The sequence below is a fragment of the Suricata suricatta genome, chromosome 13, assembly GCF_006229205.1.
Source record: "Suricata suricatta isolate VVHF042 chromosome 13, meerkat_22Aug2017_6uvM2_HiC, whole genome shotgun sequence".
Classification (NCBI taxonomy): Eukaryota; Metazoa; Chordata; class Mammalia; order Carnivora; family Herpestidae; genus Suricata; species Suricata suricatta.
The window spans coordinates 51,469,875-51,495,406 of NC_043712.1; the positions used below are offsets into that span (position 1 = coordinate 51,469,875).

Here is a 25,532-nt window from a genome sequence, read left to right on the forward strand (position 1 = left end):
GTGAGCAGCTTCCTCGCACTCACACACATGCACAGCCCACCCCCTGCCTTCCTGATTAGGGAGAGGAATTTGATGACCTGTTTTTTGGGTGTCCCAGATGGTTTGGGGGCATTTCCCAGTTTGTTTCTTCTCTGGGACAATTGTTGGATGTGCTCAGAAGGGAGCCTTACTGGAATATTCAATATCACGCATTTGTTGCTTTAAAAATACCAGTGCCCCAGCAAGAGAAGGTCATGGACTTCTTATTGGCACATATCCCCAGACGTGGTGTTTTCTTTGTCTTGGAGAATCGCTTAGGTTTAATGGGTGTTGCATACAAAGAATGATGGGAATTTTGTGATCATTTAAAAAATTTTTAAAAAAACAAAAACAAGGAGAATTCAAACAAAAACAGGCCATCCTCAATTCTTGCACAGGACCCCGACGAGCCACTCAGAAAGGTTCACCTCCATGCTCAGGAAGATCTTTGGTGGCACCAAGGACCTCGGGATGCATTCAGTCATGGAAGCCATTCTGTAACACCCAGGTCTTCATCTTTTCTCCGGGGCCCACAGAAGCAGCTTCACACCCCCTGTCCCATGGGCTGCCTTCGGCTAGATCCTTGTGGTTTCCTTGTAGTCATTGCCTGGAGGACCCCCACAGAGGTAGGAATCTCATTCTACTGTTTTTCTCCTAAAATGTCTTGGCTGATTCCTACATCTCAGTGAGTCACGTTAGATCCATGAAAACAAGGTAATAATTATTGCAGAAATTGAAGAGTGGGAAGTTCCTAATGAGCACTATTGTCTTTGCCTTCAGGCAACCTGTTCTGCAAGTGTCCCCTTTGGGGCATTTCGACAAGGGTGGGAGGGCTCCGTCCTTCCATTTGAGAGGGGGCAGAATATTGGTCCACAAAGGACCCTGGACATTCCACCCCCTTACGGGACCTCTACCTACTGATTTTCTGTTCTTGTTGGCTTTTCAAGACAATCCTAGAAGCATATCCCTCTGCTGGCTCTGCTTCTCCTCTTAGCCCAAGCTCCTTAAGAAGAAGGGCTGGCCCTATTCACCTCCCAGCACCTGGTATGCCATAAATATAATAGTAGTATTCGCTACCACTTAGTGTGTACTTTACCTTGCACCAAGCACTTTGTAAATATTATCTCTTGCCATTAAATATGCTTAATTGAATTTAACTGACCCGCATAGCTGGAATGGCACTTATTTAAGGGGCATGGTGGTAACCCAGATGTGGAATCAGAGAGGCTTCCATTCAAACCCTGACTTTGTCAAATACTGGTCACTTGAAATTTGAAACTGTGGCCCGAGTTTTCTCACATTTAAATTGGGGAAAATAATAGCTGCACTGCCTGCTCCAGAGAGCTGTTGGGAAGAAAATACAAAGAAACATTTGTGGGACATTTTTTGTAAGTTCTAAAGTTTTTTAAAAATCAAAATGTCCCTCCAAATCCAGTGGTATCAACAGCCAGATTACACAGTGGGGCTGTCATGGTTTATGAGGGGGGATGTATGAAAAATGGTCACATTTCCCAAAATATCTTCCCCACTGATCTACATAAATAATTCTCTCTCATCTGGCTTGTAATTTCCACGACAGGCATGAGTAATAGTACAGACAGCAAAATAGGTTGTTGACAAGTCACTGTATTAGTTATCTGTTGCTGTATAACAAATTAGCCCAAAACCAAGAGTGCCCAGCAGTCCATGGATCTGTCTCTTGCTTCAACAGTACTTGGACAAAACAGACTCTTGAAGACTTTTCTTTTTTTTTTTTATGTTTATTTATTATTGAGACAAAGAGAAACAGACCATGAGTAGGGGAGGGGCAGAGAGAGAGGGAGACACAGAATCCGAAGCAGGCTCCAGGCTCTGGGCTGTCAGCACAGAGCCCAGCACAGGGCTTGAACCCACAAACCATGAGATCATTACCTGAGCTGAAGTCAGATGCTTAACTGACTGAGCCACACAGGCGCCCCTCTTAAAGCTCCTTCTATCAGCCTCTGACCACCCTCCAACCTTTTTTCCAGTCACAACCTTCAGAGCCATCTTCTTGGCCACTCCCTCTAGGACCTGCCAACACCCTACTTTGAGCTTGGCTCCTTATTACCTATCAATCATGAGCTCCCAGATTTGACCAAATGATTCTGCCCAGGTGGAGGCCACCTTCAGCAGCCTGGTAAACAAGCATCTGTGGGTCTCCTATACTTACCTCTTTCTGGGCTTCTATTTCAATCACGACATGGGGCTGTGCAAGTTGTGAGCCACTTCTTCTCCTAGTTGGCTGTGGAGAAGCACAAGGGTGCAAAGCATCTCTTGAAGATGGAAAACCAGCACAGAGGCCATGTCTTCTTCCAGAACATGCAGATGCCATCCCAAGATGAGTGGGGTAACACCCTGGAAGCCATAGAAGTGCCTTGATTCTGAAGAAGAAACTGAACCAGGCTCTTTCAGATCTATATGCCCTGAGTTCTGCCCATGGACACCACCATCTCTGTGACTTTCTGGAGAAACACTTCCTAGATGAGGAGGTACCCATCAAGAAAATGGGCAACCACCTGACTACCTTTGGCAGGCTGGCTGGCCCTCAGGCTGGGATCAGTGAATATCTCTTCAGAAGGCTCACCCTCAAGCATGACTAGAGGCCTATTAAACCTGTCTCTGGAGGGCCCCTCTGGCAACCCTGGTGCCACAGCTTGTTGCCTGAGCCTCTCCCTGAAGCCACTAGGAAGCTTTCTAACCACCCTGGAGCCCTCTCCCAAGCCTTAGAACAAATGTAAACAAATAAAGCATTTTGAAGCCAAAAAAAAAAATCAAAAACTAACAAATGAACAAATAACAACAACAACAAAACCCAAATTAAAACATAGGTGGCTTAAATCAACAATAAACATGCATCATCTCATACTGTATGTGTGGGTCAGGAATTTGGAAGAGCTTTGTTCAATATTTCTTGTAAGACATGTAGTTAAGATTTGGGCTGGTGTTGCAGTCATCTGAAGGCTTTACTAGCCCTGAAGGATTTACAGCCAAGATAGTTCACTCACATGGTGCTGGTTGTGGATAGGAGACCTCAGTTCTCCTTCATATGAGCTTCTCTCTGAGCTGTGTGAATGTCCTCACAATATGGTGCCTGGCTTCCCTAGAGTGAGTCGTCTAAAGGTGAGAGCAAGAAGGAAGCCACCATGCTTCTTATGACCTAAGCACCGAAGTCACAGACCATCACTTTCACCACATTTGATTTTTTTTTTAGAAAGTAGTTGATCATTCAGGAGTGCCTGGGTGGCTCAGTCAGTTAAGTGTCTGACTCTTGGTTTCAACTCAGGTCATGATCTCAGGGTTTGGGAGTCGAGCCCCACATTGGATTCAGTGCTGACAGCATGGAGCCTGCTTGACATTCTCTCTCTCCTCTCTCTCTGCCCCTCCCCCCCATTCTCTCTGTTTCTCTCTCAAAAATAAATAAATAAATAATTTTTTAAAAATTAAAAAAAAATAGTTGATCATTCAGGCCCACACTCAAGGGAAGAAGAATTAGGTTCCACCTTCTAAGGGAATTGTTAATGAATTTTTGGATATATTTTAAAATCATTACAGTCACCATGACAACCCACCTATTATCTTGGAGGCTGTGAGTGGTGAGCTGGGTTAAGCAGGAATGGGTATTGAGATGAGGGAAGCAGGAGAGGTCATAACTCAGGCACAGAGATGAAGGACTCTGGGCTACCAGGTCACAGAGTAGTTTAGGGAGAGACATTCATGACTAGGGGACATTCCCTTGGAGAGAAGTTGCCTTGGTCTTGCCTAAAGGCTGAACAAAAGTTTTCATTCCAGAACAATTAGTCTTGGTCTCTTTTTGCTGAATGGATTCTTCTCCATATTGGCAGGGAACTTATAGAATTACTCCAGGAAAGTTTGGCTGGTTTGGGAGATGGAGGTGAAATCTTCTGCTTTAAAAGACATTTATTCTCTTGATATAGGTCAATTTGATTTTCTCCTGGGCCTTGGCCCTGACAAGAGTTGATCAAGGGATTAAAGCACAGGATCATGAACTCAAGAGTCAACAGAGGGTAGTCAAAGTGAGTAGAACAAATCTAAGAAACAATTATGAGTGGCAAGCATGCGGCAGACTGGAAAGGAAACAATGGATAATTTCATACTAGAAAAAGAAATATCTGAACCTTTTAGGAATAATTGGACATTGATTCTGAAATAATACAAATCATTAGTATTCCAGAAAACCATCATGATCTATAGGTAAAAATGGATGTTTATGGGAGTCCATTGAAAATGGAAATTTAGGCATAAATAAATCTTTCAGTGGGCCCACTACATCTATGAATATGTTCTTCTGTTACTACCATAGTTCCTGAAAATGTAGTTTGAGTAGATATACTCAGCAACTGGTAGAATCACCACAGTGGCCCCTTGACTTGTAGCCTGAGGGCTTTTAGGATCAGATAGACAATGCAGCACTCCCCTCTCTAGCACAGGTAATCCACCAACAAAGAATTTTAAGTCTCAAAGATGGTAATGCCCACCACATCTCTTTAACTAGCCTGTTTGGCTCTGCAAAAGACAGATAGAAAATTATGGAGTATTATTTTAAGTGTTGTTAAATGATGACTACAATTGAAATGCTATTCTAAATGTCTCTTCGCTTTGTGGGTCAGCTGGATGGCTACTGAGCCTTCTTCTCCCAGACAGGAATAACAATATATATTCACCATCCCAACTCTCAGAACTACATTAGTTCTCTTGCTTTATGCTATAATTAAGATCAGAGGGATTTTTTTAATGTAACTTTTTTCCAGAGGTATAATTGACATATAACGTTATATTATCAGGTGTATAACACAATAATCTGATGTTTCTATATATTGCAAAAGGATCACCATAATAAGTCTAGTTAACATGAGTCACCATACATAATTCCATAATTTTTTTCTTACGGTCAGAACTTTTTTTAAGATTTACTTTCTTAGCAAATTTCAATGATGCAATAGAGTATTATTTGTTCATTATAGTTGCCACCATGTATGTCACATTCCTAGGATGTATTTATTTTATAACTGGAAGTTGGTAACTTTGACTCCCTTCATCCATTTGGGCTATCCTCTACCTCCCACCTCTGGCAACCTCCAATATGTTGTAGATCAGAGGGATTTTTTGATCCTTTTAATAATAGTTCACAGAACAGTATGCTGGACCACATTTTAGATGACATAATGCTAAAAGACCAAGTGAGCAAGCGGAAACAGATATCCTAGACACCCTATAAAACCTATATGTGTCAAGAGTTTGGGAGATATATCCGTTGGAAATTCAGGGATCTTAGACACATTTCTAGGAGTTTATATGTCTGTATAAAATAAGGATATTTCTTCCAGAGTGAAAGAAAATTCATTGTACCATGCATACCTCACCACTAACAATAAGTGATACATCTTTGGCTTGGCCTTTTTTGGATTTTTGAAGGCAACACATGCCAGATATGGATGCGCTCCTCTGACCCTGTTGCCGAGTAAGGCATAAGGTTACAAGCTTCAGGTGAGGCCCAAGCAGGAGAAGCTGATTCAAGCAATTCTGCCACTGGGTCTTCTGACTAATGAACCGAGTGGGAGTGCTCTGTGGTGCCCGTGCGAAACCCTGATGGAAGAAGCACAATGGAGAGTTCTAGAGTTTGAGGATGAAGGTTTTGCCCTCAATACTCATATGAGTATTTTTTAAAAATCAACTTCACTGAAGTATAATTAACATACAATAAATAAAATGTACCCACTTTAGCATAGTTTAATGACTTTTGAAAAGTTATACACACCTGAAAACATAGAGCTCAATCAAGATAAGGAACATTTCCACCAAACCAGAATGCTTTCTTGTGCTCCTCTGCACCAATCCCATGTCTCTTCTCCAGAACCTAGTCCCAGACAACAACTGATTCTGTCGTTATTGATGGGATTTATAGTTACTAGAGTTTTATATAAGTAGAATCAGGCAGTATGATCTCTTTTGTGTCTGGATTTTTACTCAGTGTAATGCTTTTGAGAGTTTCCCATTCAGTCATATGTATCAGTGGTATCTGCAGTTTGTTCTTTTTTTTTTTTTTTTTTTTTTTTTTTTTTTTTTTTTTTTTTTTTTTTTTTTTTTTTTTTTTTTTTTTTTTTTAGTGAGCAGTGTTCTATTGTATGAAAATACTCCAATTCCTTTATCCATTAACAAACATCTGGATTGTTTCCAGGTTTGGGTTCTTGTGACTAAAGCTGCTAGAAACATTCTTGTGAAGTCTTTGTGTGGACAAACGTTTTTATTTCTCATGGGTAAACACCTAGTAGTGCAATTTCTGGGGCATACAATTAGCATATATTTATTTTATTTAAAAAAATTTAATGTTTATTTTTGAGAGAAACAGAGACAGAGCACACACAGGGGAGGGAGCGGAGAGAGGGTGAGACACAGAATCTGAAGCAGGCTCCAGGGTCCAAGCTGTCAGCACAGAGCCCAATGCGGGGTTCAAACCCACAAATCGTGAGGTTGTGACATGGGCTGAAGTTGGGCACTTAACCAAATGAGCTACCCAAGCACCTCCAATTAGTGTATATGTAACTTTATAAGAAACTAACAAGCTGTTTTCAAAGTGGTTGCACCATCTTACATTCTCATCAAAAATAGACGAGAGTTTCAGTTGCTGCATGTTCTTACTAACGTAGAGTATTGTCAATGTTTTTAATTTTAGCTATTTAAACATATAGTACTACATATAGTAGTATTTCATTATGGTTTAAGTTTTCATTCCCTGATATCTAATGATGCTGAGTATCTTTTAATGGGTTTATCAGCTACTTTCTAAAAACTTTTGTGAAGTGTCAGCTGAAATTTTTTAATTGGGTTATTTTTCTTATTATTAATTTGTAAAAGCTCTCTGTGTATTCTGGAAACCAAGCAGTGATCAGATGTACATACTGTGAGTACTTTCTTTTGGTGCCGTATTAACCCATGACTTAGGGAGCAGAACAGGTCACAGTGTGTCAATAGTCATACTGCAATCAAGGAAATCAGCTAAGTAGGGGTTAGGTAATGTTTCTGAGCACATAGAAAATATAGAATAGAATTCAGCATCCTCCAATATATTCTTGTGAAATGCAAAGTTGCTGATAAATATTTGAGAGTAAATGCAAGAAGACAAGAAAGTGTTTGAGTTACTGTCTCAAAGGGCAGCATAAATGTTCAGATTGGAACCGTGGATGCCAATTTTTATTGACTCAGAATATCCTTCGCAGTTTCTATGAAACTGACATCAAGTGAGGGAGTTTCTTGTTTTGTTTATTGAGTTTGAAACAGATTCCAAAGTCTGTAAATTTCCCCCCCATTTCTTCCAGCTTCTGAAACTATAGAATACTTTGTAACTGAAGTCAATACTATAGACCTTGATATTTCCATTCATTTGTAAATAAAAATGTATTTTTGTGTTATTATGTATAACATACTATGTCTTATGTCTTTTATGTTTAAAGAAACTATTTTATCATAATCATTAGTATATATAAATTATATGGAAATGCATGACATACACTGTATCTTAATGAAATGTATTATTTTACAACCGTTCCTTTAACATGCCAGCTCCCATTCTGGTATTCAGCCTCCAATGACGGCTAAGACACACGTTTCTGACCTTGAGAAACTTACAGCCATGTGGAAGAGATGGAGTGTTTTATAAAAAATTTGTTAAAAGTCAAAGAACAAGTTTTTCTTTATAGTAAATGCTTTCTAAAATATTTAGGGGTAAAAAGGCACCATGTCTGTGACTTATTCTCAAACAATTTGGAAAAAAATTATATATACATGAATATATATACATATATACATTATATATATATATACATACTATGTATGTATAAAAATGAATGTGTATATATGTGTGATATACACATACACACACATTTAGAGAAAGAGAGAAATAAAGCAAATATTAGCATTTGAGGAATCTGGGTAAAGGTTATATAGCATGTATTCTGCATGAAGCAACACTGCACTAAAAGAAATAAAAATTTGGGGGGCACCTGGGTGGCTCAGTCAGGTAAGTGTCTGACTCTTGATTTTGGCTCAGGTCATGATCTCATGGTTCGTGAGTTCAAGCCACGCATCAAGTTCTGTGCTGACAACATGGAGACGGCTTGGGGTTCTCTCTCTCCCACTCTCTCTCCCCCTTTCCCTCTCATGCTCTCTCTGTCTCTCTCAAAATAAATAAATAAGCTTAAAAAAAGAAATAAAAACTGTTATTGGAGGCTAAAATATCTTACTCTTTTCCCACGTGAAGTTCAGATATACAGAGAGTCCATAAACAGGTATATAGTATCTGTGGTGTTAAAATTTCACAGCAGAAAGCAATTAGGGGAAAGAAATTTCTGAAAAGGCACTTGGAGAGTGATGAGGAAAAGATTGAGAAATTCTGGTGTACAGGAACTCTTCTTTTTTTTTTTTTGCAATTTTTCTGTAAATCTAAAATTATTTTGGGACCAAAGTGTAAACATTGTGCCCGTGCCAGTGCTGGGAGAGTTAGGGGAGCACAGATGAGGTGGCCCTCATTCTGGAGAGGTGGGTGAGGGCAGCTCTGGGTCAGGGGGCATGAGAAGTTCCCACCAGGAAGGTGACATTTGCCCCAAGTCTTGAAGGAGAATCAGGAGTGGGCTGGGTAGATAAGGACACAACCTAATCCCAACAAGCCTGGGAAAAAGATTAAATTCTGTATCATTTAGTTAGATTGTTTAGCATATTTTACCATATTCTAATGAGATACAAAGTGATAAGCCATGTCTTTTCACTTCATCATTGCAAGGATGCCTGGCAATTAAATAACAATCCTCTGTTAGGTAGAAGATCTAACGGAGAAACAGGAGTTGGAAGAATAACAGGCTACTTTCTTCTAGGACTCGCTATCTATCCAAACTTTCATTCTCCCAGGGAATGCTTCTGGATTCATGATTTCCGGACTTGGGAAACCCTTTGGGATTTTGGAGAAAGGAGGTGCCAGCAGTGAAATTTGCTTTAGCTCTGGTGCTGCATTGGGTCAGCAGGCCTGAGAGAGGCGGAAGGTGGTTTTCACATTTCGGAGCAGCAATCCCTGCCTCTCTGTAGGCTGGAAACCTGACACTGGGCTGTGGAAATGCACAGTCAGAGAGCGTGCTGTGAGACAGGGCACGGGAAGGGGCAAGCACTGGAAAAATTGTGCTTTTCTCCCCATGACAGTTGCCTTTTGTTTGGACAAATAATTTGAGGAGAGAACAAAAAAGCAGTTGTTTGCTTAATGCCAAGCCACAAAAACATGGAGCCTTTCTGGCCCCAGCAAGGAGTAAATTCCTGATCCCAAGCATTCCTGATGATTTGCCCCCTGATCCTGCAGACTGAGGTGACACAGAAAGCACACACTGTCCCCAGAGTTCCTTTCACTGGGCAGGGGCCGCCTCACTCATTCATAACTCAGGAGGACAGGAGTCCAGGGAGGCCAGAGAGCTCAGTGCCAGGCCAGGCCAAGCCAGAGGGTGGCCGCAATGGGGTGGGGTGGCCTGAAAGCAAGTCATTAATGCACATGGATGCCCGGCCTGCCAGTTGCCGGTTTTCTTGGCCAGAAGAATCTGCAAAAAGAGTACAAAACCTTGTGTTCAAAAGTTTTGGAGTTCGTAACATATACAGACTCATACACACATATACACATGCCCAGAAACACACAACCTGCTTGTGATACATACATTTGGTGCCAACATAAACAGAGCTCTTGCCAAAAATCATGTTGGTTAGCAACTGGCCAATGAAGTGTTTAAAGTTAGATGCCAACAGAAAAACCCGAACAGTGGTGTTTTTTCCTAAACTTGAAGTCACCAGTTAGTATTGCTTTTCCTCTGCAGAATGGTTTTCTAATATCTTCACTCAGGAAAGATCCTGTCTGCAAAAGGGCCCATGACGGGTTTGCTATTAGGTGAGTTCATTACCGTAAATCCATCCACAGTGAGTTCCAATAACAATTACAAGGCCATCAAGCCATGAAACCCAATGGCCGCTTTGTATTTGTGACCAGTGCCAGTGAGAGGTGGGGGGCAGTGGGGTGTAGTCCTGGACTTCTAGAACTGCCTGGTCTCCAAAGCTTATGGAAGCACTGAGGCCCCAAAGGAGGAAGGAGCAGCTTGTCAGGCTAGCCAGCTGACACTTGGAAGAGCAGGCTGGGGAGGAAACACGTGCTGTTCCCTAAGCCCTCAGAATCTACCCCTGGTGCCACATACAGTGACCACGTCATCCTAGCGCCAAAGCCACATACGAGAAAGAACGCTCTTCCCTACACTCTCCCACCTTTGGGTGTTAAAATGCCATGTGCTTCTATCTCCTAATGAAGCCCATTCCCAGGGAAGGACCGATGTCTGTTATTTATCACTGAGTCTAAATATATTCAAGTCACTGTTAGCAGGTCATGTGATGTGCAAAACTTGAACTCTGTGGTCTTGACTTCTGCTAGAAGAACTAGTGCCCCTGATACAGGACCTCTGATGCCTAGGGGCACATGTACCCCATTGTTCATAACAGCACTTTCAACAATAGCCAAATCATGGAAAGGGCCTAAATGTCCTTCACCGGCTGAATGGGTCAAGAGGATGTGGTTTAACTATACAATGGAATACTACAAGGCCATGAGAAAGAATGAAATCTGGCCATTTGTAAGCAACGTGGATGCAACTTGAGGGTGTCATGCTAAGTGAAATGAGTCAGGCAAAGAAGGACAGATACCATATGTTCTCATTCATATGTGTAACAGGAGAGAATTAATGGAGGACCATGGGGTAGGGGAAGGGGAAAAATAGTTAAGAAGAGGAAGTGAGGCAAACCATAAAAGACTCAAATACTGAAAACAAACTGAGGATTGATGGGGATGTAGGAGAGGGAAAATGGGTGATGGTCATGGAGGAGAGCACTTGTTAGGATGAGCACTGGGTGTTATATGGAAACCAACTTGACAATAAAGTATAAAAGAAAAAAAAAGAACTAGTGTCCTTGGCCAGCATTTAGGAGAGGATTTGGTAGGGATGAGGAAAGGCAGGATTTCTCAAAACCTGCCCCTGCCACCGGCATGTTCTTCCCACTCAGCCTCCAGATCTCAGCTTAATTCTCCATTCCTAAATAAGTCAAGTTCTGATGAGTGTCTTGGTCCCAACTCCTTAGCCCTCACTGAAGTCAAGGCCTGTGTCTGACCACTCTCCATCAAGTGTCTAGCCCCTTGCCTGGCATATGGCATATGCTCCAGCAGTTTGTTGAATAAATGAATCAATGAATGGTTAAATGAGGGCTTGGAAGGATGCATGGGTAGATGGACGGGTAGATAGGTGATGGGTACATAAATGATGACAGGTGAACGATGGAGTTCCAATACAATTCTATCTGGGCCCCACCCATCTTCCCATCACCCTGCCTTCCTAAGAACTTTGTTGCTTCTGTGCAACTTACAGAAGCCCAGTCGATAGGTGCTGGCACTACTGGATTCTCGTGATGAATTACTGCAGTAGCAACTGAGAAAAGCCAAGAGAGCAAACAAAGAGAGGATGATAAAAGGCAGAGAGGGAGAAATAGAGAGGTTGAGAGGTGTGCAGCCAAACAGACCACAGGAAGCTGGAGGAGAAAGGCAATAGCTTTGGGGACCTGATGGAAAAACAGAGAGAAGAAAGACTGGAGACTAGCAGGGGGGAGGGGAGGCCGCTGGGAGGGGGAATCATGGAAGAAGAATGTATATTATCAGAAAAAAAAATGGTAGGGACTTATCTAATAGGTCTGTAGGGAGGTAAAGATTGAAAGCAGGAGGCTTTTAAGAGGAAGAGAGAGGAGGCGGAGAATCTCAGTCAGAAAAATTTAAGTAGCAGAGGAAGAGAGAAACAAGATGAGAGACAAATGCTGGCCCCTCAAGGTACAGAAGGGGTGCCCGGTGTGAGAAAGCCAAAGCCACAGCTGCTCTGCCAAGGGAGGAAACCTTAGGAGACCCACCCAGCCAGAATCTTGAAGTCTCAGACTTTTTCCACCTTATGAGCTGTAAATTGATCTATTCAGTTAGAGAAACCTGGTTTTTATTGAGTAATTTCCTCTGAACGACCTCCAGGTTTGAAAATGTCCCCAAAGTTCTCTGACTCCCTCCTCCTCCCCCGCCAGGTCCCTGCGTCAATGCCCGTAAATCACGGGGAGTCAGCCCCCCTTACTGCTCGCCAGGTCCCTTGGCTAATCCTGATATGGCACTGGGCCCTCCTGGTGTGGAGACCTCAGATCTGTCTGTTCCATGGCCAGTTCCCAGCATGCACCTCACTGAGCTCCCATCCAGCAGCTGCTCAGGAGCCCCCAGCCACAGAAAGGCTTTCTAACTGAGAGAACCATGTCCTCTGCCTGGCCTCGATATCAAGGCAATGTCTCAATTTTTCTTCCCTAGCCCTCAGATGGGGCCTCTTGCAGATGCAAACAAGGGGCTCTTTATGGGAAACATGGCTCATCTCTCGCTTTTACATTGCATCTTTTATGCCAACATCCCTCAAAGCATTTTCACAGACAAGTGTCATTGTCTCCCCCTTACAGATGGCACCAAAAGAAGAGCACAGAAAGTTAAGTGGTTCAACAAAGGTCAGTCTCAGAAAGTCAGAGCAGAGGTGGGAAACAGAACCCAGAGCTCCCTGCTCCCAGGCCCATCACCTGCCCATTCCCAGGCCCAGTGGGAAATAGCTAGCCTCCGTGAATGCCCTTCCCACCCTTGGCAGCATGCAAACTCCCCTCATCTTTGCTATTTAAAGCTCAGAGCTGAAATCCCATCTTCATAATCAGGATTGCACAGATCTTTGGATGGAAGGGGCCATCTTGCAAAGGTGATCGAAGACCAGTGTACTTGCCAAGACTCAGTAGGGTGGGAGGGAGGACTGAGGGCCCCCTCAGGAGGTGAGATGCCGGCGTCAGGCTCGAAAAGCAATTGCATTACCTGTGTGGCTGAGGTTTTACTGCCCGCTCAATCTGAAAGTTAGCAAAGTAGTAATCAATGAAAAGGAAATATAATTGAGAAGATTAAAAGCTGAGGGTGGGTATGGACTGGGAAGGGAAGTGATTGCTAAAGAGGTCCATTTGTATAATTCAAAGGTCGATGCCTCTCATTAAACTCACATCTCCAGACACTCAGGGGGATGAAAGAGAATCTCCCCATGCTGACTGGCTGACACCTAAGAGTTTCCTCTGGCCACTTTCAAGGGCAGCATGAGGCCAGAGGGACAGGAGAAACTGTTGGTAAGAGAATTTAAGGGAATCCATAAGCAAAAGAACATTTGGATAACTGAAACACAAAACCAGGTCTTCTGACCTGTTTAAAAAAGATATCCAAATTTCTTTTAGACCATGAGGGGTTATTTACATGATCTGAATGAAAGCTGAATCAATGCCCAGGGAAATTCCAGGCCCAGCTCTACCTTCTGTTTGTATTCATACCCACTCCAACACACGCACGGGTTTCTGTATGTGTTTCTGTAACTTTGGGTCAGTGATGAGCTCTGGCTGTCACTATGTGTGTACTTGCAGAACTACCAACTCTATCTGTCTCTGGGACAAGTGACAAGCTTGTCCCCCAAACTCCTCCCTGGGAAGGGAGATACGTAAAAGTATGTGTGTGTGGATGTCCCTACAGTTCCAAACCAAGACTCTGGTGCTCTGGGGTCCAGCAGGCCGGGTCATGCCTTCTGCTAAAACCAGGTGCCAAAGCTGACAATACATGGTTTGTCTTCCTGCCCTCGCACTTTTTCTGTTGTGGTTTCTAACAAGATGCCCAATGTATGCTGGTCTCTCTTGTCCCTTCACCTTCTGTCTTCTCTGCCGACACCAGGAATCTTACAGGTGTGTCTAGGACACCAGAGGATGCAGACAGAGCTTCCAACTTTAACAAATGAACTTGCTTACAATTGCTTCCTAACACATTACACAAAGTTATCAGCTTAAAACAACGCAAATTCTCTCACAGTTTCTAAGGTGAGGAGCTTGGCACTAGGCCTTCTCTGCAACACAGCTGTGTTCTCCTTCAAGGCCAGTAGGAGAATTCTCCATGCTTTGAATCTTGGACTTCTTATGCCTCTAGCCTCTAGCTCCTGATTTCAAGAGCTCATGTGATTAGGGGTAGCCATGCACATCACCTCGTTTTTGACCAACTCAAAGTCAACTGATTAGCAACCTTAATCACATTTGCAAAAATCCCTTTCTGCCATGTAATTTATTTCAGTCACAGGAGCTGCAGTCTTTATGGTTCTGATTTTCACCCACACTCTTGGGGAGGAGGTTATACAAAATTGAGGGTCATCGGGGCACCTTTAAGAATTCTCCTTCACACAACATATAAAAATACAGGATGCTCAGCTGAATTTGACTTCCACAAAAATGACAAATAATTGTTTTAGTGTAGTTATGTACCATAAAATATTTGGGACATATATACTTAAATACTACTGGTTGTTTATCTAAAGTTCAAATTAAATTGGGCATCCTGTAGTTTATCAGGCAACCCCAGAAGCCTTGGGGGCTCTGCACCACACAAAGGCCAAGACCAGCCTGCAGTAAAAGAAGGCATTTCCTTTGTGAAGCAAGCAGCAGTAGGACTTTCTTGAGCTGGGGACCCCTAGTGATAAGAGAAGGCCTCTGTGGCCTATTTCTGCAGCATCACTTTCTCTGCTTCCCTCCCCCAGATCCCTCAGCCCACGGCTGTCAACACCCTGAAAACTCATGGAGAGCAATTGCTGTTCCCAGGCCACGAGCACAAGTGGGCCCCCAAGGTCAGCCACAGAACCTCACTTGCCCAGAATCACAGCCTGCTGGTGGGTGGGGTGGGGTAGGGAAATCACCAGGGGAGCCTGGGTGTGGGGGGATGGGGCGGGAGAGGCAGAACCCACCCCCAGCTATTGGCCTTCTGCCCTGCATGGAAGATTCCTGCCCCAGGAGAAGCTCTTGCCCTTGAGGTGGGCCATGGGGGCTCTTGGGGCCATGGACAGTTTCCCTCACCAGCAGAGGAGTTTTCCTTGTGAGCCACTCTTGGCTCTTCTCGAGGCTGCTCCAAATCTTTGCCAGCAACACTTCAAACTCTGGCCAGCTCAGTGTTACATTTTAACAGGCCAGGCCCTATTAGCCTGATCCTAGGATGGGTTATTCTTTCCAGTTTTCACTAACAAAAATCCCCTTTTATTTGGACACTCAAGTGGCCTCTAGGAACAAGGTTTTCATGTGTTGCCAAAAATGTTCCGATGCGGCAGCATTTGTGTGTGTGGCCAATTACTTCGGTACCTCTGGGGTTGATCCCAGAGGCCTTTCTCAGGCAAAATTCCTGTGAACTTCCAGCAGCGCCCCCCCCCCCCGCCTTTCTTCTGAGCTCTATCTGCAAGAGGAGGCTCTGGGTGGCTGGAGATAGGCTTTCAAATGGAGTTCTTTTCCCTTACGAAATCAGTCTGAGTGGGGAGAGTGATTTGTATGAATACTAGTCAAGGCATTATTAGAATTAATATCATTATTTTGCTGCTTCCCTTTTTAGGTTTTTCATCTCATAAATCAATTTAGTTCGATAAGATTGGTTTGAGTTTGGGCTGCATACAGTTGAGAGTGTTTGGCTTTGTGGAGCAATGGACCATTTGGCGAGTTCAGACAATGCCTCCATTGTTTTCTGACTTATTGAAAGCTCAGGTCTTGCTAGTATTACATGTACTCGATGTTTTGCAAGGCAGGGATTAGTAAGACTTTTTTTTGTACCTGAAAGCCATGTCCATGTAGCTCTGGTTTTCAGAGATTCTATCTAGTTTGTCATAAGCTGCCTTTCCCACAGCCAAATAATAGCCACTGAAAGGGTGGGTGGGTGTTTTTATAATCATTCTTTCTTTCCATCTTCATATTTGGCCATCACACACACTAACTTCTCCCATGTGTGTTTTCTGAGTTTCCAAGCTGCCTGCTGAACAGGACCTGCTTCAGTCTTTTTCTTCAACACCCTGGTCGTACGATCTGGTCTGTTGACACTATCCCATTGCCACACCAGTGCGGGCTGTGGCTTCCCCTCAGAAGCCCACCAACACGTGTACATGGGGCATCTTCAAGGGGGCTTGGATTCTCCCATCCACTGGCTTCTTCTTGTGTCTCATGAAAAGATTCAGTATCTGATTTTCTAAAACTTGCTGCAGAAGTCACCAGGAAAGCCTAAAGCATTTTTCTTTTGGAAAGGACAACATAAGAAGTGCTTAGAAGCTAGCCTGGAACTGCTGAGCTATCTGGCAGCCCCACTGGGCTCACTTTGTTGTGCTCGCCTGCTGCATCTTCACCCTTCCATCCACCACACACTTGCTCACCAGCCATGGAGCCAGAGTTCCATGCAATGGTTTTGCTGTCTGTACCCTGTGCCTAGGCACTCCTCTGCCACCTCTCCTTTTTGTGCCAAACACGAACTTAGGAGAATAAACTCAGGAGAATGGGGCGCCTTCCCCCTGGCATCCGTAGCTGCTCCTATGAGGAATTCAGATGTTAACCCCTCTAAGGGTGCCCACGAGCCTGGTGGTGCTTTGCTTGATTAAATCTAGCAGAAACTGATATTAAAACAAGTCTTAAAGAGATGGGGTTTTCAAACACAGGACACTAAATAGTCATTGAATCAACTGGAGTTGATATCAATGTGTTTTCTGTCCTAAGAGAAATTATTATAATAAAATGTAAAACCGCCCCCCAGGTAAACTTCCCCAAATAAGTGCTTATCACTGTATCTTTAGTGACAATCCCGATTCAGAGCTACAGAATGGGCCCTCCCTTGCGCAGGCAAGGTTCAGAGCTGGGAATTCTCAGAGTAGCCTTAATTTTACCAGAAGCGTAGCATGCCTACATGTGAGCACAGCACACTGTATCATTATTGCTCCCCCAATCCCTATTCACACACCTTCTCTGGCGAACACACGCATGTCTATTTCTTCCAAGGGGAGACATTACAAAGGAAAATGAATCAAGAAATTGCTTTGGGAAACTGAAAGAGAGCTTTAAAATGTTGGTTCTGGACCGCACATCATTGAGACAGCAGTCAAAGTTGGCAAAATCTTGACTAGGGGTGTTACAAGTTGGGAGCACTCTTACCACCTTGTAATTCCATATTTGAAGGTTTCATTTCATCTACATCATTAACACAGCATTCTGGGAAGCTGATACATTATTAGCCCCATTTTACCTATGCCAAAATTGAGTCTCAGGGAAATTAGGTAGCTTGCCCCAACACTGGAATGTATGGACCAAAGCCAACTTTCTCATTCTCCTTTTGAGAAACATTGTTCAGCATGAATATATTTACTTCTAAATAGCAACTTTTATTTGCTTATCCTTTCAATGAGACTTTGAAATCTTTGATGATGATGATGATGATAACAACAATGGTAACCATTTATTTTGACCCACTACATTTTCAAGCATTGTATTATGCCTGAACGCAATCTTCAAAATGATCCTGTAAGTCAGGGTAATATTAGTTCCATTTTATTAATTAGGGGGAAAAAAGACTCAGAGATGTGTATTAACTTATCAAAAGTTGTACAGTAAAAAACAGCCAACCTCTGATTTGGACTATACTGTGTGTGTCCTCAGTAACTGTTAGATTTCACTGACAGAATATTTAGTTAGCCTGGGCTAACTGTTTTAATGTCTTTTTCCCTTTACAGCCCAGACTTTTTTTTCCTCTTCATTTCTCACCTGCTAGCCCCATATAATTTTTCTTAGTGTGAAAGTGACTAGTACAACACAGGGCTGACCATCTGCAACGCAATGCATGAGATTCAAAGGAGGCAAAATGTAAGCTTCTCTCTTTCTCTCTCTCTCTCTCTTTCTCCTTGCCCCTGTCTTTCTTTTTCTCTCTTAATAGCTCCATTTGAGGCTCAATACTGTCCTAACTCTGGCTTCTCTCTGATAGCATAGATCAGGGCCACTAAGAGAGATGCTCCTATTCCCTTCAATGATGTACCTTTTATACAATGCAGTCTTAACAAGGTTTGCTGGGGAAAACCCAGCAGAACATAGAAATGTATAGTCAGGCTTCAACTGCTGGAAATGTTCGTGGATCATTCTAGATAGGGATTCATTATGTGGTTGCTCAGGAAAATCAGAAAAGTTGTGTTCAGCTCTCATGTCTGAAACACACTAGCTCTGTATCTTCAGGCAAGTTTCTTAATTTTACCAAATGGGTGTCCTCGTCTATAAAATGAGGATAATGTGATGCTACTTTCTGCTCCTGAGGATTAAAATATCCCTGTTCTGGCAAGGAGTAGGTCCTGAACAAATATTGCTTTCCTTTTGGGAATATATGGAATATAATTTACGTCTCCAAAATGCTAGGTTATATAAACTGTAACCATTAACTTGTTGTGTCTTAACACAGGGAAGCACTCAGAGGCTACTGGTTAAGCGGGACTCAATTTACCCCTCGCACTAAGCACTCAAGCCCAGCTGTGTGGACCAGCATGGATGGTTCACCACCTCTAGGCCCAAAGTGGTGAGGAGAGGGAACCCAGAACTTAACTTCCAAGACACAGGAGGAGAGTGTCACAGAGACAGACCCCATTGGAGAGGAACAATAACCTCAGTGGAAAGAACCAGAGGAATGCATACCCCAAACCCTCTCTCTTCCCTCCCCTCCATATCCTGTGAGCATCTGCTGTTGGACAAACCTAACAAAAAGCCACAAAGCAAGGCTTCCGGGGCACAGAGTGGTGATGTAAAAGGGTGGGGGGTCTGGAGGGGTACAGGAACCAGAGAACTTGTCTTGTCTGGCCCATGAGCCCAGCGGCCACGCATCTCCAACTTCTTTCAGCAGCGGCACATAGTTCTCTTTGGGGTCGGACTCACTCCATTCTAGAAGAGCTGCAAGTGCTGGGCATGAGGAGGGCGAGATCACTGGGGCGTGGCTGTCATTCTGTGCAGACATACAGGCCAAATTGTGTTCTCAGTCCCCGTTCCATTTTCCTTCCTTTCTTTAATTTACTATGGCCTGCTCTACATTTTATGGAGCTATTTTAAGCATACACAGGAGATCTTCTTGCCATACACGGGGAACAATCAATGTTCTCACTTAATAATTCATTCTTTCATTAAATGCCCGAAGTAATTAAATAAAACATTAATAAATTCCACACTGATATTTGCTAAACTTTTGTTTCTAGAGAGTTTTACCTGTTGGAGGATATGCCAGGCCCATTATTCACTGTGATGAACAATGAAACAAGAAAGCTTTTATAACATATAGACACAAAGTCCTAATTTCGTCCTAATATTTATCAAATGCCAAGGTGTTTCACAGACGTCACCTCCAATATCAAAATACCCCTAAGAAGTTTTAAAGAAACTGAGGTCCAGAGGAGCTCAGTGTCTCACACAGGGTCCCATCAGGCAGAATTCGACACTGGGTTTTGTCCGTTACCAAAACCCTGCTCTTTCTACTATTCCCCAACCATTCCATCTTTCCTTACACGTCTGTGGGGAAATGGTGTTATGGAAAAAAATAACTCACAGAGCTGTCCATATTTCACTGTGTGTGTGTGTGTGTGTGTGTGTGTGTGTGTGTGTGTGTGTGTGAGAGAGAGAGAGAGAGAGAGAGAGAGAGAAAGAGAGAGAGGAAGTGGGCGCCAAGTGTGGATTTCAGAAGCTTGGGGGACCACCTTTGAAGAAGGTTCTGAAAGGATGGGAATGAGGGAGGGGAGAAAACTGGCAGAAAATAGGATCTCTTGCTCTCACCTCATTCCCTTGACTATCTTTCCCCTAAAGAAATTCAGCCAGCATTTTTCCAGAGGCCCAAATGTTTATTTAAGTTGTCCAAAAAAGCCCACCCTCACTGAGGGTGACTCTGTCCTGGCCCTGCTATGAATCACTGGAGGCACAAATACTGAAAGGGCTTTCACATTAGTACTGGGTCATACTCCTTTATAATAAATTGTTCCTTTGATGACCTCCCTGTTAGCGCCTTCTGATTGTTTCACATCATCTTACAATATACTTCTTTGCTTTAACATTAATTTTATAGAAGGTGTAGATTGATGCTAAATCTCTTGAAAGTCCTCTGAACGTTAGGATAGTCTCATTGCTTAGGGAGGAGACTCATGTCCATACACATCCCCACTGTTCCTCCACCGGCACCCCAGACAGCTCCGCCCCCTACCTGTCCCCGTTGGACTAATGGTCCTATTGGTCCCTCTGTGGTCTCAGTAACCCCTAATTCCTGTCCCTTCATCAGACCCACAGCAAATCAGTCATCAGGTCTTGTTGGACATGTGCCATGAATGTCTTCCTCCTTTCTCCAATGACCCCTATAGTTTGAGCCCTAATCTTCTCTCTTCTGACACACTCTATGAAGGGTTTTTTTGAATGATTGAACAAATGAACCCTTTTAAGAAAGCTTCTCTTAACCACCCCTCCACTCCTTATCGATGTTCCACTGAGCCACCAGACTTAGTTTTGAAATACTGAGATTTGATCACTACACTTGTTTAAAGTACTTCTTAATGTCTGCCAATTGCTTGAAAGAATATTCCATTTTACTTTAACCCAACACAACACATGGCCCACCTTCCTTTCCAGGTGCTCCCACCAGCCTACTATACAGTTTTTATCCATTCGTGCCTCCCTTCCTTTGCCCACACTGCAGTTTCTACCTTCAACGCTTATCACCTTGCTTCTCATCACACCTCCTGCATTAGCATGCTCCATGCTGTCCACCACTGCATGAGGAAGGTTAGCTCAGTTAGCTGTGGTTGGGAAACAAAACCACGGCTTATGCACGTGGCCAGTCGGGGGCACTCATGTGTGGGATGTGAGTATACAAGAGTGAACCATTGGGGCACCTGGTGGCTCAGTCAGTTAAGCATTCAACTTTAGCTCAGGTCGTGATCTCACAGTTCGCAGGTTCAAGCCCCGCATCAAGCTCTCTGCTGACAGCTCAGAGCCTGGAGCCTACTTCAGATATTGTGTCTCCCTCTCTCTCTGCCCCTCCCCTGCTCATGCTCTGTCTCTCTCTCGGAGGTAAATAAGCATTTTAAAAAATTAAAAAAAAAAAGAGGGGTGAAACATTATCAACCAGGCCCAAGTTATCTGTGATACTTCCTATGTTGCTGTAGGAATGTGGAGAGGACAGGCCTAAGTCCATGGGCTGGGGTGCCACATCGGACCCAGGCATCCCAGGAACCCATCTGCCAACTAGCAGAGGTGGAGGCGGGGACTAACTTATCATATTGGTTAGCTAACATGCTTTTCTTGTCAATCACTATCTACAAAGACCTAATTCTTTGCTACTTCTTTCTGGCTCTTGATAACACAACCTCAAATTATCATGCACATGTCTACATGAAGGAAGAGACAGAAGAAAATGGTGGGAAACATCAGAGAGGAGGGGCACAGAAATCAATGCACTTCTCATAACATTGCTATTCTTTTCTCCTCCTTTCTTCACAGAAACCATTCACTGGAATGCATGTGAGATCAGAGTAGACTATAATATTTCATTTTTTTTTTCCGAGAGAGGCATGTGAGTGAAAGGCAGAGAGAGAGAGAGAGAGAGAGAGAATCCCATGAGGGTTAGAGAGAGAAGGAAGAGAAGGGGAAAGAGAGAGAGTGGGGGCTCACCCAAAGCAGGGTTCAAGCTCAGCAGATGGTGGGACTCAAACTCACCAACCGTGAGATCATGACCCAAGGAAAAGTCAGACACTTAATGACTGAGCCACCCAGACGCCCCTAGACTAGAATATTTCAAATGTTCTTTACCTTCGAAAGGGATTTTGGTGGCACAATATTAATAAGTCAGACAGAAATGCAGCTGCTCAGTGCAGGGGCCTGAGGGCACCTCTGGGCCTGCTCAATTCCCCCTCCACTTCGGTCTGGGAAACCCCCACGGTCAGAGGACAATCGGAAAGCCCCTGGAGAAGACCAGTATCCAATAGGTCGGCCCACCAGAGAGGACTGCATCTCTGCAAGAGGTCCCATTACAAGCTCTGGTTGAGTTTTCTGCATTAACTTTTCATCGAAGAATTCTAACAAAGCTGTATTTCTTTTACCTTTGCAGGTCCCTTACTTGAGACGAGAAAATGGCTGCATCATTTGTGGCCTGCGTGTGTTGTGTCTGGTTCCCGTGGTTTGTTTTCTGGCTTTGAAAACAAAACCGTTCATGGCTCAGAGATGGAAAGCAGACCACGGTTTGTCAGCGAGGCCATTCGTCATGTCCCCCAGAGGGGGCTGTGAACTCCCGCAGCCTCGTGCTCTGCCAGCACGCAGACCACCCATGCAGCGAGCGCGGAAGGCCACCAGGCAGTGCCGGGCATGAGGCTCTGCTACCCAGCTGGCCTGAGGCCTCAGCCAGCTCACAGCTGGCCCTGGGGACACAGGTCTGAAATACGCCAGTGTAATGGCCCTTGGAGAGACTGCATTCTACCTGGCGGTCCGGGTCTCTTGTAGGGTGAGTCTGAGATGGGCCCAGGATAAACTTGCAAAAAGGTCCAGGGTGAACAGAGCTTCTCATATCTGCTTCGGAGCACAGCCTGGTGAGGAAATCATTTTACTGCTCTGTTAAAAGTTGTTTGGCCATGTTTAAGCTGAACTCTTTTGTTTTTTACTATTCTGCAGAAAGCTAGTTGTAATACGCTCTGACATACAGCAGTATGGCAAAGAACTTCTGTTTGCTAATGTCTGCACCTGCTGGTGGGGGTGGGGGGGGCGGGGAAAGGAGGCATGCGGAGACATTTTTGGAAAAAGAAGTTCCTGGGGCAGCTGTCCCAGGCTGCCAGCATTTCTCAGCAGCTCTGTTAGCCTCACCTGGAAACTGACTACAGAAGCCGTGGGCTGCAGTGGCCCACCAGAGTGCTGGGCCAGCAGCCTGGGATCTGCATTTATAACAAGTTTCCCAGGTGACCGTTCAGGGAACTCCTTTGGAGAACCAGGGCATGGAGGCAATGCCAATTACAGAACTCCACAGTCTGGGGAATGTCTCTCCAGGGGAGTCAGAAAGGTCCTCTGTCTCCAGGGAAAGGCTGTTTCCAGAGCTGATAGCAGCTTGGCTTTGCCAAGTTGGGTCAAGACTGAAGAAAATGAGATAGAGCCCGAGGCTTCTGAATGGGTAAAAGACTGGTAAACATATGCCACTTGGACCTGGAATAAACCGCTTAAGACGGAAGGGAAGCTAATGGCAATTGGGCTGCAAGAGCAATAAGTTGAACCTAGAGCTGGTAGTTAAAACCTTGTTCACTCTCATGTGTTTGTTCATTTTTGTAACAAGTGGTGACTGACTCACACTGCAGTTTTAATAAAGATAAAGCTATATTAGAAAAGGCACAGAAGTACAAGATTCACTTTCTTTCACTTGAACTATTGGATATCCTATCTCATTTGTCATAGGCATACACATCCAAGGTGCTGTGCCGTTCATGCAGGGTAGACTCTGGGTGCTCAGGACTTCCTTTGCACCTGAGTGACACGAAACCCACAATGGATCCTGACCCCAGAGTTGATTTGACTTTCAAGACTTCCCAGAACGTGCTGAAGTAACCCCAGCGTTCCAGTCTCCCTCTGACTGATCCCTGCCCAGGAAAGCCCTCAGACCAGGCCCGCGCTCCAGGGACTGGCTGGGTTACCAGTTGTCCCAGACCATTTGGTGCTTTGTCAGCTCCCACACTGGATGGTGACTCCTGAGTCAGATTTCCCAACTTCATGACTTCAGCATGTGTGGCCGAAGGGACTGGGCAGTCATGCTCTCCACAACATCTGGCATGCTCTGTCTCCTGGGCTTTGCCTTGCAAATTTTCTAAGGAAACAAAAAATCGTAATTATCTAATTTTATTCCCATTGGGTACAATGGTGAGTTTGGGGGAGGAGGAGGGGGAGACTGAAAAAAAGGCTCTTACTTCTTCCCATACATTATCTGTCTTTGAAATCCAGTGATAAAGATGTATGTGAGAGAGAGGAGGACTTTTGGGTGGAGGACACATTCCAAGACCTATTGGGCTGAGCCGCCGGCCAGTCATATGTTACCCACAGATGATTTATACGAACACAGTGAGTATTCCCGGACTGGGGGGTCACCGTCACTCCCTATGACCAAATCTCCTTGGAAAAATAAAGAAAGGGAAGGGCAAATGGCACTAGCAGTGTGAGAAGAAAAAGAAGGTTTAGAGAGTAAGTACATGATGAATCGGGAATTTAAAAAAAATTAAAAAAGCAATTGCTGGAGGGAGGAACCAGGAGAGAGTTCTCCATCTTTCAATCAGATTTTCCATTTTCCTGATCATCCCTCTTATTTTTAAGAGAAATATCTTTTTCTTCATTGTATTAATACCTTCAAAGGGCTTCACTGCAACTGACACTTCTGAGAACTATTGATTTAGGAGTCTCTGAAATATACAACTCCTGGCCAATGCTTGAAATGCATTTAGACTTGGTAAAGGCTCAGGGAGGAACTGTAATAGCTAATAGGGTTTTTCTTTTAATCACCTTCATTGGTGAAGGGAGTTTTCAGCTTTGCAGACAAAAGGTAAGTTACAGTGAGGTCATCTTTGATTTCCTTCTCTCTTCGTTTCCATTTCCCTCCTTTTTCCTAAGAGAGTAGTTTTTAAAGAAGATAAAGACTACCAAGTTGCATTAGCTCCCCCTTCATATTTGTGAGCATCATGGAGCCTTGGTCTCATGCGTTCTTATACAGTGTTTCACATGTAGTGAGGACAGAAAAAGTTTCGTTTAAAAATTTTTTTAATGTTTATTTTTGAGAGAGAGAGAGAAGTGTGAGCAGAGGAGGGGGAGAGAGAGGGAGACACAGACTTTGAAGCAGGCTCCAGGCATCAGCCCTAGAGCCCAATGCAGGGTTCAAACTCATGAACTGCAAGATAATGACCTGAGCCAAGGTCAGACACTTATCCAAACTAGTCACTCAGGTGTCCCCCGGAAAAATGTCTTAAATGGATACAGGCAATGTCCTTGGTGGTCAGCTGATAACTTGGCATCAATGTCACTTCCTGCTCCATTCTCCTCTGTACCACAGGGGAGAAGCCTGGAAACGCCTTTCTCAGAAATCCTCCCTTTATGTTTGGATGTTAACATCTGCATCTCAGAGGTGCTTGTGCAAGGTTTGGAAGCCAGACCTCTCCTGCACGAGTCCCCGACAGTCAGCAGAAGCGGGGCCTTCCGGCAAGCTGTAGAGAATCACCTGCTCCAGAGCTCTAGGCCAGTGGGATTCCTAGAGCCGAAATAGTGACATCAGGGCAAGCTTTCGAGACTTACCCACCCCAGTACCACAGGGAGCTGAGATCAGACAGTTTCCCTGACCTTAGCTCCCAACCTTTCAAAAGTTTTGTAAACCTCTAATTCTCTGAATGAATGCAATTGCTGCTGACAGGACCTGGAGTGGCTTCTATTTCCCTGACTAAGCTTTGAAAAATGCAGCCAGACAAATGGATGGGACAAGATCACGTAGGGAAGGAGTATAGGTAAAGAGGACAAGGAAGCACAGAAGCTGACTCTCG

The 25,532-nt window shown here is 44.0% G+C and overlaps 1 pseudogene; it reads left to right on the forward strand.

Moving 5' to 3' along the window:
- Positions 1-2,116: 2,116 nt before the first annotated feature.
- LOC115276806 lies at positions 2,117-2,639 on the forward strand (annotated as a pseudogene).
- Positions 2,640-25,532: the final 22,893 nt, after the last annotated feature.